At 41.2% G+C, this 16671-nt stretch overlaps 1 long non-coding RNA gene across 1 annotated transcript in view; it reads left to right on the top strand.

Moving 5' to 3' along the window:
- The first annotated feature begins 803 nt into the window (after positions 1–803).
- LOC122458731 overlaps positions 804–16671 on the top strand; it is a 63476-nt gene continuing 47608 nt past the window's right edge. The window contains exon 1 of the long non-coding RNA XR_006278934.1: positions 804–847. This is a non-coding gene — a long non-coding RNA (uncharacterized LOC122458731). The remainder of the gene's footprint in view (positions 848–16671) is intronic.

Raw genomic sequence — 16671 nt, 5'->3', positions numbered from 1 at the left:
GCCTGAGCCATCTATCCTGGGATAGAAGATGGTATAAAAGGTTGTTGACTGGAAACTTTGAATAATTCATAACATATGCTCTCTTCAGTGAAGTCCTATTTTAGATCAAGCTTCCCCGTACAGCAGAATGTTGTCACCTAGAATGATTGGAAACATTTTTTGCTACTCTTTTTGTTTGAATTGAGTTCTAAAGGAAAGTTCAAAGGGCCACAGCTGACAAGGATAGTCTCTCATAATAATCTTGGCAGTACTAAATTCATGTAGATGCCCACAAGAGAAAAGAAGTAAACCCTGTTTTATAACAAAATAAAGAGATACTTGAATCACATCATGATCCTTTTTGTGATACCAGTGCTCAGCGCTAGTATCACTGGGTAGAGATACACTACACATGTGTCGGATAGAAATGTGATGCTAGCTCTGCGTGCTGTTAGCATGGGGCATTTCTGCTGATAAATGTTAACTCTGCATGACAGGTTGTATTGATAATATCACCATGAGACCATTCCTAGGGATTAGCACTTTGGTAATTTAGAGTGGGGGGAGTTCAACCTCTATATCAGACAACCTGTTGTTTAAAAAAGTGTAACAGTAATGATTTTTGCATTTATATTGCACTTTTCATCCAAAAACTGCAGTTCAGATTTCTGTTTCTTGTGATGTCACTAGTCTCTGAACAGTTGTCCACTGGAAAGTGAAATGTCCAGACCAGACATTCCTAAAGTTAAAAAGGGGATTTTTCTTTTTAATCAAGTCATGTTTATTTACCATAAGGAGCAGTAAAGTTCATATTTTTTTCTTTTCAGGCACTTTAAAGGCCCAGTGTGCAATTTCAACAGTTATTCAAGTAAGTAGACAAGACTCTGAAAATGCAAAGGATGCAGATCCATTCAGAAGTAACATGCTTCCGCCTCCCACCCAGAAAACAATGACATTTAAACTTACTCTTTGGTACTTGATTATTACAACATGCCAAATAAAACAACATGTGGCATAGCAGAGCTATACAAAATGCTGCATTTGTATTACATAATCCCTACTGACTTTTTCTAATGTAGCAGGTTTCTCTTGTAAAAACTTCTCAAAGCATACTATTTGAAGGCTAGCCCTTTAAACTTAGCAGACTCAAGCTGCTACCACACCATAGTGGCCATTTTGCAACTGGCTTCTGCTTGCTATATCTCTTCCTGGTTTTGCTGGTAAGTATTTCAAGTCTTTATGCTTTTTCCCCACTTTTCCTTTTCTAATTTCTGAGAGATGGTATGTTCTCACACATTTTGACCTAGTTTCAGAGTAGCAGCCGTGTTAGTCTGTATTCGCAAAAAGAAAAGGAGTACGTGTGGCACCTTAGAGACTAACAAATTTATTTGAGCATAAGCTTTCGTGAGCTACAGCTCACTTCATCGGACCACAAGTACTCCTTTTCTTTATTCTGACCTAGGTATTCAGGAGTGTCTGCTAGCCATAGAGGAGTGGCTAACAATACTTAGGGAGTCTTTACTTTGAATTTGTTTTCTGGTTTCAGTTAGTTTGCTTATTTTACTTTAATAAAGTTTAATGGCTTGTTGGGGAGGATTTGGATAATGATTTCATTTAGCTTTGAACAAAATAAAAATTGAGCCTGAGCTGTCTATTGAGGAACAGAGGATGGTATAAAAGTTTGGTGACTAGGCATGTTGAATAATTCATCATACATACTCTTTTCAGTGAAATAGTATGTCTGTTTGAAATAAAGCTTCCCTGTGTGGTGGAAGGTTATCACCTAAAATGATTGGAAACATTATTTTGTTACTTGCTGCATTTTGAATTGAGTTCTAAGGGAGAGTTCAAAAGGCCACAGCTGACAAAGACATTCTTTTGGAAACGTGTATACAAATATTGAAGATGTTCAGGAGACCAGTCTACTGAAATATAGAAAAAATTTTATTTACTCTCTAAAAATAACATTAGTAAATCCTTCCTAAGAGTCAACCCAACATCTGAATTACTCTAAAAACCTAATAACTTGGAGGATTTCAGTAATTCATACACAATTTCATGATTAAATTCCTTGTTTAAACAAGACAAAAAAATGATAAGCAGTATAAAAATGAACTGATGTCCTAGCTCTAAAATTTTTTTTTAAATTAGATTAAAATGGACTGTGCAATACAATAAATATAAACCCAACAATATAGATAAATACTGCACACTAACAACCAACCTCTCCCTTCAAGCCCCCAGTTCCCTCACCAATACAAAACATATGCAACTTAGTCTTGAAAAGAAGATACCTAAAGGATCATATTATGATAGCTGCCTCTCAGCCCTCAGGCACAATTCCATCTTATCATGGGTATAATATTTTATACACTAATTTAATTTGTCAGGCTGAGAAAAAGTAAGAGAGCAGTTAGCATCAGAATACAGGTCTCAAAGCTCTTGCTCCATGCTACAGAGATGACAAATGAGTAAGATTCCAATGCTACAGTTTGGAACTGTGGAATGTAATAAGCAGATAGCCAGAAATCACTCTAATGACAACCCCCTTCTCCACTCTTACATCTGTTGGATACTATTACACTAAAGTCCAACTGCCCCCAGTGCACAGATCAAGTGTGTTACAGTTCTCTCCACATAGGTGGTGAAATCACACAAATGGGAGTAAGGTGTCTTTGAAATATTCAGCATGTTCTGCCTCCCAGAACAAGTGGTTGTTTAAAATTTTTGATAGATTTGCTTTGTGTCTACTTAATGTCATATGAGAGATTAATTAGGCATTAAATTTAACAATTTGAAATCCTGAAGGAAAAAATAAATGGAAAATATGTTATGGACAATAGTTTTGGAAATAAACAGACATGAGCTATGACTTACAAAAATTCTGATGTACTCTATAGTTTCAGTGTTTCCTTTCTAAAGCATGAGTATTGTGGAGAAGGAAAAGGGACTTACAATTGCACTCTACATTTATTTACACCCATGCAATCCTATTGACTTCAGTAGGTCAGACAGACCCCCAGCAGTAAGAATCCAACACTTGCTTTATATGGGCCATAACCAGAGTGTTCTTGTTCAGCAAATAGATGCACTGATTATCTTGAGGGAACAGGATGCCTCTGGAGTTTCCAGCACAGAATTAAGCCTGATCGTTCCAGGCAAAAGACTTCCAGGAGAAAGGTCATGACTGAAAATCTTCCTGCTTCGCTCTGTTATTAAATTGCCACTGTGCATGATCCAGCCCCTTCTGTGCCAGGAATAGGTGTCTGCACACATGCTCATTTCCCATATTTTCCTATATGTATTCTATTCAGGTTCTAATACGGTTCTGATCAATGAGCACCTGAACACCTCTAGTGATGCTTTTAAGCAGATTCTGATTCTAATGTGTTATGTGTAGTTCCTCTCCCCAGAAAGAAAATTGCATACAAAATGTTTGTGTGGTTTTGTACTGACTGTCATCTTCACCACCACTTGGACTCGGAGATCGAAAAGTCTGTCCTTTCAAGGTTTGAGCTCAGGGACTAAATCCTGGGACTGGGAGCTGTAACAGACTTGTATCTTCTGTGGATAGAGCACAGTGTGGAACACGTAACATGCACTGTTTGGTGGGTGTAAAGGGGCTAGGCCAGGGCTCAACCTTCTCCGGGGCAGTGGGGAGCCACACCGGCTTGCTACACACAGTTGACTTTGGGGGAATTTATCCAGCCACCAGAGTCTCCCTCGGCAGCCTTTGCGGTAACTGGAATCAGCACCATAGGCCCGGGCCCAGGGTCAGGGCGGGGCACCAAATAGTTAATAGCTCAGGCCCTCAGGCAGAGGCTGAGCAACACAGCGTGTGTGAATTAGCCTAGGCCTCCAAGTACCTGGAAGAGGGGGAGACTGCCACCCACAAGTTGGGTGGCAGGGCGGGGAACGCAGGCCCACCCACTCCACTGCGTCCCAGCCCGGGCTCTAGCGTGGCAAACGACCTGCTGCTGGGTCAGTGGGGATCCTGACCGCAACACACTGACATGGGTTCTTGCAGAGTTACAGCCAGACTAGGGTCGGCTGTCGCCGCGCTACTTCCTAACTCCCCTCCTTCTGGTACCTGGGTCACAGTGGTGTTTTCTGGGAGGTCCAGCACCACGGGATCCTCGGGGCAGTGGGCAAGCGGCAGGTCCGGCAACTCCCCTGGATAGCTGGTGCAGGGCAGGGCACGGCAGGGCAGTCTTGGTGTGGACCTGGAGCTGCGGGGTTTCCCAGTCGCAGGCTAGGCTGGCTATGTCTGGCCTCCCCAGCTGCTGGTCCTCTAGTGAGCTCTGAGGGCCCGCCTTTATATTTCCGGGTCTCGCCTTTCTACTTCCGGCTCGCCGCCTGTCCCTCTGAGGGGCGGGCTCAGAGCTTCCTGGCTCCGCCCCACTCTGGTTTCTGGAGGGGTTCGACCCTCTCCGGGGTGGCGGGGAGGCACACCACCTCGCTACAGTGGGTTATACTTCTTTTATGTATGAAGGTGAGGTCACAGTTGGAGTAGAAAGTGGGATGATGATGATGGTTTTGTGGTCCTGCAGGAGTGAATTTCACAGTCATGTAACTGCCCCCAGAAAAATTCTGAGTGAAATCCTGGCCCTATTGAAGTCAATAGCAAAACTTCCATTGACAGCAAGAGGCTGAGGATCCACCCTTTGTCTCCTGCGCAAATGGATTTCATTCGTGCATTTAAACTCTGCCATGATAGGAGATTTTGACCTAATATGTGTATGAAACTTCACTAATTTACTTTATTTTGATTAATAGAACGTGCCTATCCCATGCTCTAGGCACATCAAAGTACTCAAACTGCTTATATTTTATTTGATTTTTTAGCAATTGTATGCAAATCAGAAGGAAGGAAAATATATTCCTTTGCCATAGGTACTTTTATTTGTTTCAATTCATACTACACTAAAAAATAACCAAAAAGCCTAAAACAACCATCCCGGGCTCTGGTCAGCTATTACATTCATTTGTATAGATTAATCATTTATATGACATGGCAGTTAGGCAACTGAATAAACGGAGTCTTTCAGTTACTCCCAAATCACCATAATTTAGCAGGAGAAATCTAAACAAAAACTTAACTTCCCCCCTTCTCCTGCTGCCTTCATCCCCCAATGTCATACCCAAATCTTTAACAATGATGATGTTTGGCTGTCTGTGCCAGGGCAGTGGTGATCTAGTGGGGCATCGCTCTGTGTAGTTCATATGCCAGAAAAGGAAACTTCATGCTAGCTGATAATAATTTACATAGAATGTGAGATTTCTCTTCATTTAAATTAATTTGAAGGGTATTTTTCAGTTGAAGAGTGTGTGGGTGGGGTGGGGGGGTGTAAACTTGCATTGAAAGCTGTTGTAGTAACTTCTTTTTTCTTTAAGTAAGAATTAGTTGTGGGGAGGGAAGTGACTTCATACTTAAAGCCAGATTCTGCCACCCTTACTCACCCCATGGAGTGCTTTGGCATTATTAATAAATCAATGAGACTACCTTTCTGAATAATGAATGTTGAGAGGATTTGATATTATTCTGATTTGGGAAAGATAAGGCCTTTATATGGCATTAGCAGAATCACAATATTTATATATTTTTATTAATATATATTTTGCAAATATAAAATATACTAAAAAATCTGTGTGTGCTGCTTTTATGTATTTTGCAAAATAAGAACATGAACTACTTCGAGGTACGTACAGAATGAATAATTTTGCTTTTGTAAGGCTTGTATCAAAACAACTTTTACCACGTCTCATAAGATTACTATTACTAACTTCTCATATATATTCTAGACCTGTCTTTTTCTTCCACTGAAATTCTTGTTTGTTTAAACAGTAACAAAATTACAGAGCAAAACAAGACACATGCACAATGACAATGTAGCCTGGGCCTTACACCTTCTAGTTTTTTTAAAGGAATAGAGTATGTGCCAGTCTATTTATCCTTATAGCAGTTCAGCAACAACTATAATCTCGAATGGAACAAGCACTGCTACCTCCATTCTTGGTAGAAGTTCAAATTGTACCATTTCTCCAGTGGAATTAAGCTCTGAGACTGGCCACTGCATTGCAAAAGAAGGGAAATATGCCACATAAACTGCTCAAGATGTACCATTACTCAGCAAATCAATGTGGAAGCCTTGCTAATATCCAGTGTCTTTTAGTAAGAATAGTGGTTACAAACACTTCATCTTTACTTTTGAAGAAATTGACCTGAACCAAAACTTCATATTCAAACAATTGTAAACTTTGAAAACTATTGCAAATCCAAACATTGATGTGCACAGCTCTTAACAGGTTCTAGAACAGACCAATATACATAAGACATGACTCAGACGTAAGTCAGGATTTAAACTCACATCTTCAGAAATATCTTATCCTTAAAGGTACACATGCAGCATAAACAAATGACACAATCCCTCTTCAATCCCAAGACAATTTCACCCTTCTTAAGGACAATGTGGCCCTCAAGCAATGTTGTAGTTTTGAGACTCTCTTGAACAGCAAATCTGAAGTCTCAGCTGCTACCATGGAGTCCATTCTTCGGCATCCAATAATAGAACATCTTGCTGACCCCCCATCTTCTGAGAAAGTTTGGTGAGCCATCACTCAGACTAGAAACAATGAGGTGCCAGGCCCAGATATCATCCCTGTGGAGCTCTTCAAAGCTGGTAGAATGGCACTTGTGCAAAAACTTCATCAACTTCTTGTTAGAATTTGGGTTAGTGAGGAAATTCAACCCTACCTAAAGAATGCCAATAGTGTGACCATTTTTAAGAAAGAGGAGAAGCCAATGTACAGGAATTACTGAGGTATTGCCCCCTTTTCCCATTTCCAGGAAGATTCTGCTCGCATCCTTTTGAACCATCTCCTCCCTCTGGCTGAAGATATCCTTCCGGAATCCCAATGTGGTTTCAGACCATCTGGGAGTACTATTAGCATGATTTTTGTTGCATGACACATCCAAGAGAAGTGTAGAGAACAACACCAGCCATTGTTTATGGCATTTATTGACCTAACTAGGGCCTTTGATTCTATTAATTGTAAAGCAATTTTGGAAAGTGCTGTCTAGGTTCAGTTGTCCATTGAAGTTCACTTGTGTTCTCAAGCTACTTCATAATGGGATGACCATTAATGTCTTCTGTAATAGGTTGGAGACCGACCCATTCATAGTGGGGTACTGTGCTATTGCCCCAATCCTTTTTTCCATCTATCTTGCTGTAATATTGATTCTTATTTGTGACTGCCTTTCTTTAGAAATTGGGATTGAACATCGCATAGATGGCCAGCTATTCAATCTGCAATATCTTCATTCTAAAACTTAAATCACCAGGACTCTTATTATTACTGACCTTCAGTATGTTGATGACTGTTTTATCCTAGTGCACACTGAGGCTGACTTGCAATCCACCCTGCATCTGTTCTCAGGTGCCTATCATAGCCTGGGATGTCCCTCAACATTGAGAAGACTAAAGTGCTCCACCAGCCTGCCCCAGCACAAGTTCCCCCCATTCTCCCACATATTGTCATTGGTGGTGAACCCGTGGAAAACGTTGAGCATTTCCCTTACTTTGGTAGCCACCCTTCCCAGACGGCCAGTCTTGATGTGGAGATTGAGCACAGGATCATTGTGCCAGCATATACTTCAGAAAGTTGCTTCATCATGTCTTTATTGATGGAGATCTGCGGATGGAAACTAAGATCCTGGTTTACAATGCAGTAGTCATCCCCACTCTTCTTTACGGGTGCAAGACATGGGTGACATATAGAAGCCTTCTTAACCATCTGGAGTGGTACCAACAGTGCTTAGGAAGATTCTCCATATCAGATGGGAAGACCTTCACACTTATGCCAGCGTTCTCTCTGCAGCTAACATCACCAGTGTTGAGGCGAAGATTATGAAACATCAACTTTGCTGGGCTGGCCATTGTGTGTGGATGGCTGATACACATCTTCTGAAACAAGTCCTCTTTTTTCAACTTAGTTGTGGTAAGAGGGCTTTTGGTGGACTGAGGAAATGCTACAAGAACACCCTAAAAGTATATTTTAAGAAGGGAAGCATTGACCCCATGAACTGGGAAGAGCTGGCTGGCACTAGAATACAATGGCATTGCATCATACCTCAAGCCTCAACCTATTTTTGAAGAGAATCACGTTACTCAAAGAGGGTGAGAAATGGCAGAGGAGGAAGAAAATGGTACAGCATCCCAAATAGCAGTTGTGCTCTTTCCAAGCAACCACCTGTCACATATGTGGAAAAATCTGTAAACCGCAAATTGGACTCCTCAGCCATCTTAAGTCTCATAAAGACTTTCCCCGTGGCAGACATCATCCTTGTATCAAGGGACAGCTACCGCAGCGTAAACACATCAAAATTTGTCAGTGCAAATCTTAGATGTAAAGTCCCAGGAATAACACCTCACTTATTTTCATGTCCCTCTGCAAAATAAGCCAGCTGGCTCACTCGTCCTTGCAAAGGATATAGCTATTTTTGGGTGCAATGATGTTATTTTCTTCACTGTTTGTGAATACATTAAAAAATTCTTTGGGGAAATTAGTGTTTTAGCAAAATTCTGGATTGACAGCCCTGGAGACCAGAGTCCTCTATTAATCCACGGAACATGAAACATGCACAGCCACAGTGCAAGTTTCCCCAAACTGTCTTGCCAGCATAACTCACTCTTCATGAACTACTTCATGGGAGAGAAAGTAGTCCAGTATTCATGCTGTTCAATCTTTGGTTTCTCTCTTAAATGGAGAGTGTGATTAACCACTGATTACAATAAACTGACTCCAACATAAAATTGGAGTTAATGAAGTGGTGAATCAGTCCCAAGGGTCTTTCATGTGGTAAGATTTTATTTTAATCTGGTGATTTATGCATTGTAAACTAGATTGAAGTCAAAAAGATTAATTCCACAAGGTGTGAACAGCCATTAAGTGTTAACTACTCTCACTTATTATTTGAATGAACCATCCTGAAATTACAAGCTCTATATTCCATTATCAGTATCAAGAACCAAACAGTTTCCCCATTGCTTGTGAATATTATGTAACATGAACTCTGCACATGAATATTAGAGCTGATCAATTTTTAAATGATTTTTTTTAAATTGAAAAATGGTCTTGTTTTGAAAATGATATTTTAAATGACTTTTTTGAAAGTCCTGACATTTTTTGTGTGACTTTTTTGGAAAACTTTTCAGCCATGTTTTTGCTGGGGGGTGGGAGGGGAGGTACAACAAATTTCAAAACGATGTAGATTTTATTTTCAATCAGGTCTATTGAATATGCAAGGCACTTGGTTTTGACAAGCTAATGAGACTAAACTAATGAGAAATATTTTCAGATACAAAAGTAAAGTGTTAAGCCTTTGTTTGCAAACTCTGCAATGTTATCATTGGCTTGACATCATAAAATTCAATATGTAATTGAGACACCTTAAATGTCTTCCTTTGTTCTTTTATTGTTATGTTCATTACAATTCTATATCTATATTGTTGTTTGTCTAGTCATTCTATATGACAATTACAAACTGGATAAATTTTAATTTCAGATTTCAAGTATAGATAACGTATATCATAGATAACATCTATGTTGCATATTTTTAATGACCAGTTCAACATTAAAAGTCACATGTTATTGGGCCACATCCTGAAGTTCTTTTTCCAAAATTGACTATGCTTTGTTGGCACAGTGCATAGTAAGGGGCAGTGTGGAGCTCTCCCACCTGAGGAGGTAAAGGGCAGCACTCTGCTCATTGAGAATATTCCTGAAGCATCTGTTCAGACAGAAGCAGTGAATAGCAGCTACAGCTTTTTCCATCGTGTATGCAGCTCACTCTATGGGATGGTGTTAAATGGAGTAGAGCCCTGGCCCTGCTTCCTCTTCCCCTCTTTGAAACATTATGCATACCTGATGGAGGAGAAAGAGATCAATCCTCGCATGAGTTTAGGTAATATAATAATGCCTCGTTGTCTTGGCAGCCATAAAGGCCAAGCAAAATCCAGATATCAGTTTTCGCTTAGTCCTTACTCACACAAAACTCTCACCAAATCAATGAAATTTTTGCCCAGGTACTTCCGGATTTGTTCCAATATGTGCAATTCACCTAATCCCAGATCCAGTTTACTCTCATCCCTAAAAGCAGACAGTCACTCACATTGCAAAACCAAACTGCCTACTATTTAACTCCAAGACTGAAAATGTTTGATTGTCAGCTGTTTTATGCTGCAGTGGTTAATTGTGTCCTGTAGCAGAGATCAAAATAGAAGAATTTACTGAATCTTAACTTTAGGGATGAAAATGGCTTTCAGCACTGCTAATATATAATCCAAATAACATAACTTTTAGAATGTTAAGTGCAATGGCAGTATTAAATGTAATCCCTTGTTTTCAAGGGATAAGAAAATTTTCCATGCCAATATAGGAACCTGGATAGACAGACATGCAATATAGACCATTTCCATAAATTTACATTTGGAATTGAGATTTGTCCTAGCAATGCAGAATGCTATCTAGATTGGGTTAAAACACTAATACTCCAATACAGGGAGTTCCATGTAAAGAATCATAATACCAGGATCCTTCCTTGTCCCTTGAAGCTTCCAGGCAGTAGGAAAGAAAGTGAAGAATTAACCCATTCCCACCCATCAGAAAAAAGTCAGAAAACCTCTGTTGTGTCCTCTCCCATTGTACAGAAAATTGCAAGGGAGGAGTTTTTGGACTTGATTTTCAGACTCACTTGTGTATGCACAATTTTGCACACTTGCTCAGCTTTGAGACACTGTCTATGCAGTAGCACCTCTTCATGTAGTTAATGGCTTCTCACCTTTGCAAGCTCATATGTCCCAGTGGATTCTGAGTGTGCAGTGTCCAACCCCTATGCACACACGTTTAGAATCTAACACAGGGTCAAAAAGTGCATGTGCATAACTATGCAGTGGAGCTCAGGTGAGGCAACAACAGATATGTTGAGACAAATGGTCACAGGGACACCAAATCCCCATAGTAAGATGTGCCTATGCTTTCATTGTATAATTTGTACCATAGAATCCCATCAATACATGGTGATGTTTTATGACAGCCATACAGTGTGACTGTTAAGAGCTCCTATTTAAAAAAAATGCACATTGGAAGCTATTTGCAGTGCACAACAACTTCTGTTGGTTCTAGAAAAACCTATAAGTAATGTTCTTGAGTGTTCTCTCACAGGCACGTTATCTATTAGCTATCTGCATATGTACGGACATTCCTTTTCTATCCCACAGCAACAGTCACAATATAAACATCGCAATAGAGTCTCAGGTCACTGCAGTGCCACTGACAATATTTTTAGCATGCTAGCTCAGACACAGAAGTATAGCTTTGGCAGCACAAGCAGTGGGAGGGGCTAGCCACCCCAAGAACATACCCGTGGTCTCCGATGGGATCATACTTGGCATGGCTAACCCTTCGTGCTGCTGTGCCTACATTCTATTTTTAGTCTGATTGAGCTTGCCTGGGTATAACCTCCTCCATCTGGAAATTACACCTTCCAGCTATAGTGTAGATATACCCTGAGTGACAAAGTGCTGTTCCTGCTCTGTGAGGTTGAGTGAACACAGTCAAGAATGGTGAACCACAACATCTGACTGAGCAGCTTTGTTTTGGCTTGTAGGTCTTCTATTTGACCTGCATGCTTCCATCTTGCTAGCAGGTGGGCTTTGAGTCCCAGTCTGGGAGAAGCCCAATTTGCTTGGCTATATAAACAAAAGAGGAAGGCAGACCAGAACGATGGTGCACATCCATAATGATAAACAAATCCCAGCAATCAATCTTAGCTTAGGGCTTAATGGAAGAGTTGCCATATTGACAGTGTAACAGCATTGCCATCTTTCATAATTTTATCACACAAATTTGAGGGTGTTCTCAGAGTCCCATCTGCTGGAATCACATTATTGCATGAGAAGCCTCGGCTTTTTATTTGATAAATAAGTACGTTTTTAGCCCTCATAGTTGCAGAGAAAAGCTTGATAGCTTAGAGCAGCGGTTCTCAACCCACGGGCCATCTGTGGCCCAATTAGCACACAGCTGTGGCCCAGCTCAGCTGCATACTAAAGGCTGACATGCCTCGCAAGGCAGGGGTCTGGAGTCCAAGGCTGCCGGCCAGCCCCGCACAGAGTGAGTCAGGGTCCGGGCTGCCACTGCCCTGCCATCCGGCCCCTGCGGTCCAGGTAACATATTATGGTCCTCATATAACCACTGGCTTAGAGTGTATGCTATAGATACAGAAATCAAAAGGAAAGGAGAAGAACCCAAAACTTTTTTTTTTCAGTAATATGATTTTAAGAGAAACTTATGATTTTTTTGGGGGGGGGGAAGCGAGGGACGCTGATTAATGATTTTCAAATGACTGAGGTGAGATGAGTTATTTAGCCCTCATTTAACTGATTTTGGTTAGTGTTTGTTCTGGGTCAAAAAAGATGTTTAAAAGATTTTTTATGTGTAGGCTAAGTTCAGAACCTGTTTATCATAACAAGTCCCACTTCAACATGTATTCTTTTGATACTGCAGGATATAAAACACTTGGCATTGTAGGAAACTGGAGGTCATGAGACAGACCAATCAGTCTTGTATCCTCAAGTTTAAGTACTAGCATTTATCTATATTTAAATTTCCATGTAGATTTTTACATTCAAGAGTTGTTATAGTTCCTACCGTGATGATTGTGAGAGTTCTCTTCATCATGCTAGCTGCCAAAGTCATTGACTAATATTTATAGCAAAGCAGTTTATTCTGCAGCTGTAGAAGGAGTAAATCCAGCAAAAGTAAAAAAGCTGGTTTTGAGTTAAACGTGCTTAGCCAAGTCCCACACTACGCTTGAAGTGCTGTTCAGGTGCAAACAAATATTTGTCTACAGCAACTGCTCATCCCTCTCGAGGATGCAGTGTGTAACTTAGCCTCGCCCACCTGTGAAGCATGTTATTTCTTTTCGTGCATTTACAAGAAACTTGTGACAAGGTTTAAAATAAAAACCACAGAACCTGAAAGTGCAAAAGGTTCAAAGGTTAGCATAGTGATAACGTGTGCAAAGTTTGGGTAAAAGAATGTAAGAACGTATCATGTTCAAGGTAATGTATTACCAATAAAAGTTCCATGCCATGTCACTATGTCTCAGTCTGAAATGTCATAAACATTAGAATTTAAAATAATTGGAACATATAAACTTTGTTTTTCATTTTTAGAAGTTCTATTTTAAGACCTTGCCTTTAATTATACTTTCCAGAGACAGTAGATAGTTAAAATGCATATGTTTGGTATGACCCTCTATTCTTTACAGCTCAGATGCCTATGAGCCTGATCCAAAGTCCATTACAGTCAAATGAACTCTGCATTAATTTTCGGGGACTTTGGGTCAGGACTTTTGAGCACCCACAACCCAATTTAGCCCATCTCTCCTGTTATGGAAGGGAACCAGTCATGCTGGTCCACTGAGGTGTGCAATTAGATCATTACTTGCTTGCAAATAGGGGCATGGTTCTGATCTTACATGTATTGGTTTTATACCAGTATAACTTTGTTTATATCAGTGGAGTTACTCTTGAATTACATTAATGCAGAGCACCATGACACCCAAGTGTTGTGGGTGTTTATGATGAAAGGGGGTATGGATAAAACACCAGCCTGTGCCTCAAAACAACACTCCAAAATTTGGGTTTGAAAAATTTTGCCTTAAGGGGAAAAAAGTGTTGGCCTCTGAATTTCCAAGTTTCTCTACAAACAGAAGTAGAAATTCTGTGAAATCTATGCTAGATCACCTGTCCTAACAGCCTGTAAAATACCCATCCTTGTGTGAACCTCTACATATTAATTACAATGAATCATGTAGCCATCTGTTAAAACAGCCAGAAAAAACACATCTCTTTAGTGACAACTTTGATGGGTTCCCCCCGGGATGTCATCTGGAACAGGGGTACCACTGAGCAGCCTGACCCACTAGCCTGCACTCCCTCTCACACTGTACTGGTGTGACAAGCTGCAAAGCTCTCCAGCCTGCACTTTCACCAGCTCACATACACGTAGGGACACACCCAGCTGCAATTACATGCAGGCTCTCTGACCAGCCCTTACACGGGAAGGCTACAGCTAAAGCAACTCCCAGCTCTTCAGGCTTGCATCTCCTCTGGAGTATAAACCCAGAATTGTACTGTCTTGCACTTCACAGGGAACTGTACAGCATAAGTTCATAAAATTTGCCCCCCTCCTTCAATATAGAAAGGAATATGCAACAGCCTTTGCGCCACTTCACTCCAACTCACTGCTTTAGATAAAGCAAAAACAAGTTTTAACTACAAAAGATAGACTTTAAGTGAGATCGAACAGATCAAAGCAATTGTTTAGCAAATAAACTAACCAAAACCAGGCTCAATATACTAATAGACTGGATATCAATAACACCCTAAAAGATCTCACACTTATAACGGTTCCGAGATCAGCTCGTTAGTTTGTAGTTCGCAAAAGAAACGGAGCGTACTTGTGGCACCTTAGAGCTAACAAATTTATTTGAGCATAAGCTTCGCGCTTACAGCTCACTTCATACGCTTAGATTTCACTTAGGGTACGTCTTCAATACCCGCTGGCAGGTCGTGGGATCGGTCTATTGGGGATAGATTTATTGTGTCTCGTCTAGACGCAATAATCGATCCTAATCAATGCCTGTACTCCATCAGCCCGGAGCGGTAAGCAGAGCGTACGGGGAGTTGCCGCCTATGCCTGCATTGAGGATGGTAGGTAAGTCGAACCTAGATCTCTGACTTCGCTGTACATGCATCATAGCTGAAGTTACATATCTTAGTTAAACCCCCCCCAGTGTAGCCCAGGCCTAAGTAATGGCTGCTGGACTCTACAGGGACATGTGATCAGACCACATGATGCTGGACTCCTTTGGGATGCAGTATTTTTCTAAAGACTGGTCTGGGACCATGCTTTGAAACAAAGGGCCCAACCTCTGCAAAAGTTATATAAGACAGGGGTGACACTACCTGGTATTCTTCACTCCCCACACAAGAAGATTCTTGAAAACACCTGAGGAACACAAAGACTGAACTGGGGGAAATGTTAGACCCAGGCTAAAGGGATTTCTAGCCTGTGAATGAAAACACCTGGGGATGCCAAGCTTGCCCCTTAAGAATCTGCAGCCTGCTTGTATCATCTCTTAGGCCTGGGCTACTATCGGGGATCGATTTATTGCGTCTCATCTAGACGCAATAAAATCGATCCTGAATGCGCTCCCCGTCGACTCCGGAACTCCAGCTCGGAGAGGCAGAGGAGTCAACGGGAGAGTGGCAGTGGTCAACTTGGCAGCGTCCTCATGGCCAGGTAAGTCAACCTAAGATACGATGACTTCAACTACGCTATTCACTTAGCGGAAGTTGTGTATCTTTGGTCGACCTGCCCCCTAGTGTAGACTAGGGTTTATTTTGACTTACCTGGCCATCCTTACGGCGGCGAGTCAACCACGGTGGCTCCCCCATCGACTCTGCTTACTCCTCCTGCCGAGGTGGAGTACAGGCGTTGATTCGGGGATCGATTTATCGCTTCTAGACAAGATGCAATAAATCAATCCCCGATAGATCGATCACTACCCACCGATCCGGCAGGTAGTGAAGACGTACCCTCAGAAGCTGTCTGTCGCATTCTCTGGAAGGCTCCGCAGGTGGGAGATAAGCTTCTCCTAAGGCCTTTTGTTTTTTCCTAATGGCCCATTGCCCTGAATAGGCCCTTCCCCACCCACTATCTTTATTTGAGCATAAGCTTTCGTGAGCTACAGCTCACTTCATCGGATGCATTACGTCTTCACTTAGGGTACGTCTTCACTACCCACCAGATCGGCAGGTAGTGATCTGTCTATTGGGGATAAATTTATCGTGTCTCGTCTAGATGCAATAAATCTATCCCTGAATCGATGCCTGTACTCCACCTCAGCAGGAGAAGTAAGCGGAGTCGACGGGGGAGCCACCACCATTGACTCGCTGCCATGAGGACGGCCAGGTAAGTCGAACTAAGATACTTTGACTTCAGCTACGTGAATAGCTGAAAGAATCTTGTGAAGTGGGCATTACCCAGGTGTAACTACATTTGAAATCCAGATGCATAGTCAATTCATAACACAGCTACAAAAACGATACATGCATACAAGTATAATCATATCCAGCAAACCATAACTTTTCCATGACACCTCACATAACTTATCTTGCATAAAATACATCATAATTGATCATAATCATATCACAATAATATTACTATGCTGAACATGGGGTGCAGTGTCACAACTACTATCAACAATTTTTCTTGCAATATTTGGAATAAAGTGAGAAAAGCTGCTTTCACGGTATTTCTAACTCAAGTGAATCAGGAAAGACTGGGAATCTCATTAGATAAGATTTCTTGACACACTAGATTTTGATAAGGATCAAACTCCTCAGCACACTCACCTCCATTAATCTAACAGGACCTTTGTGCGTGAGTTGATACAGTAGGAGCTATTCCAGGTCAGAAATGTCTACTCCCTGTGATGATCACATGAGAGTGAGTGGAAGCAATTGGCTGATGTGTATAGGTTTGGGCATTTTGGTACTGTTTGCTGTTAGCTGAGATGTTTGTCTAGCATATAACTTCCCCTCCCAATCAAGCTTATTCTTT

The sequence above is a fragment of the Dermochelys coriacea genome, chromosome 2, assembly GCF_009764565.3.
Source record: "Dermochelys coriacea isolate rDerCor1 chromosome 2, rDerCor1.pri.v4, whole genome shotgun sequence".
NCBI lineage: Eukaryota > Metazoa > Chordata > Testudines > Dermochelyidae > Dermochelys > Dermochelys coriacea.
This window is presented reverse-complemented; position numbering and strand designations above follow the sequence as displayed.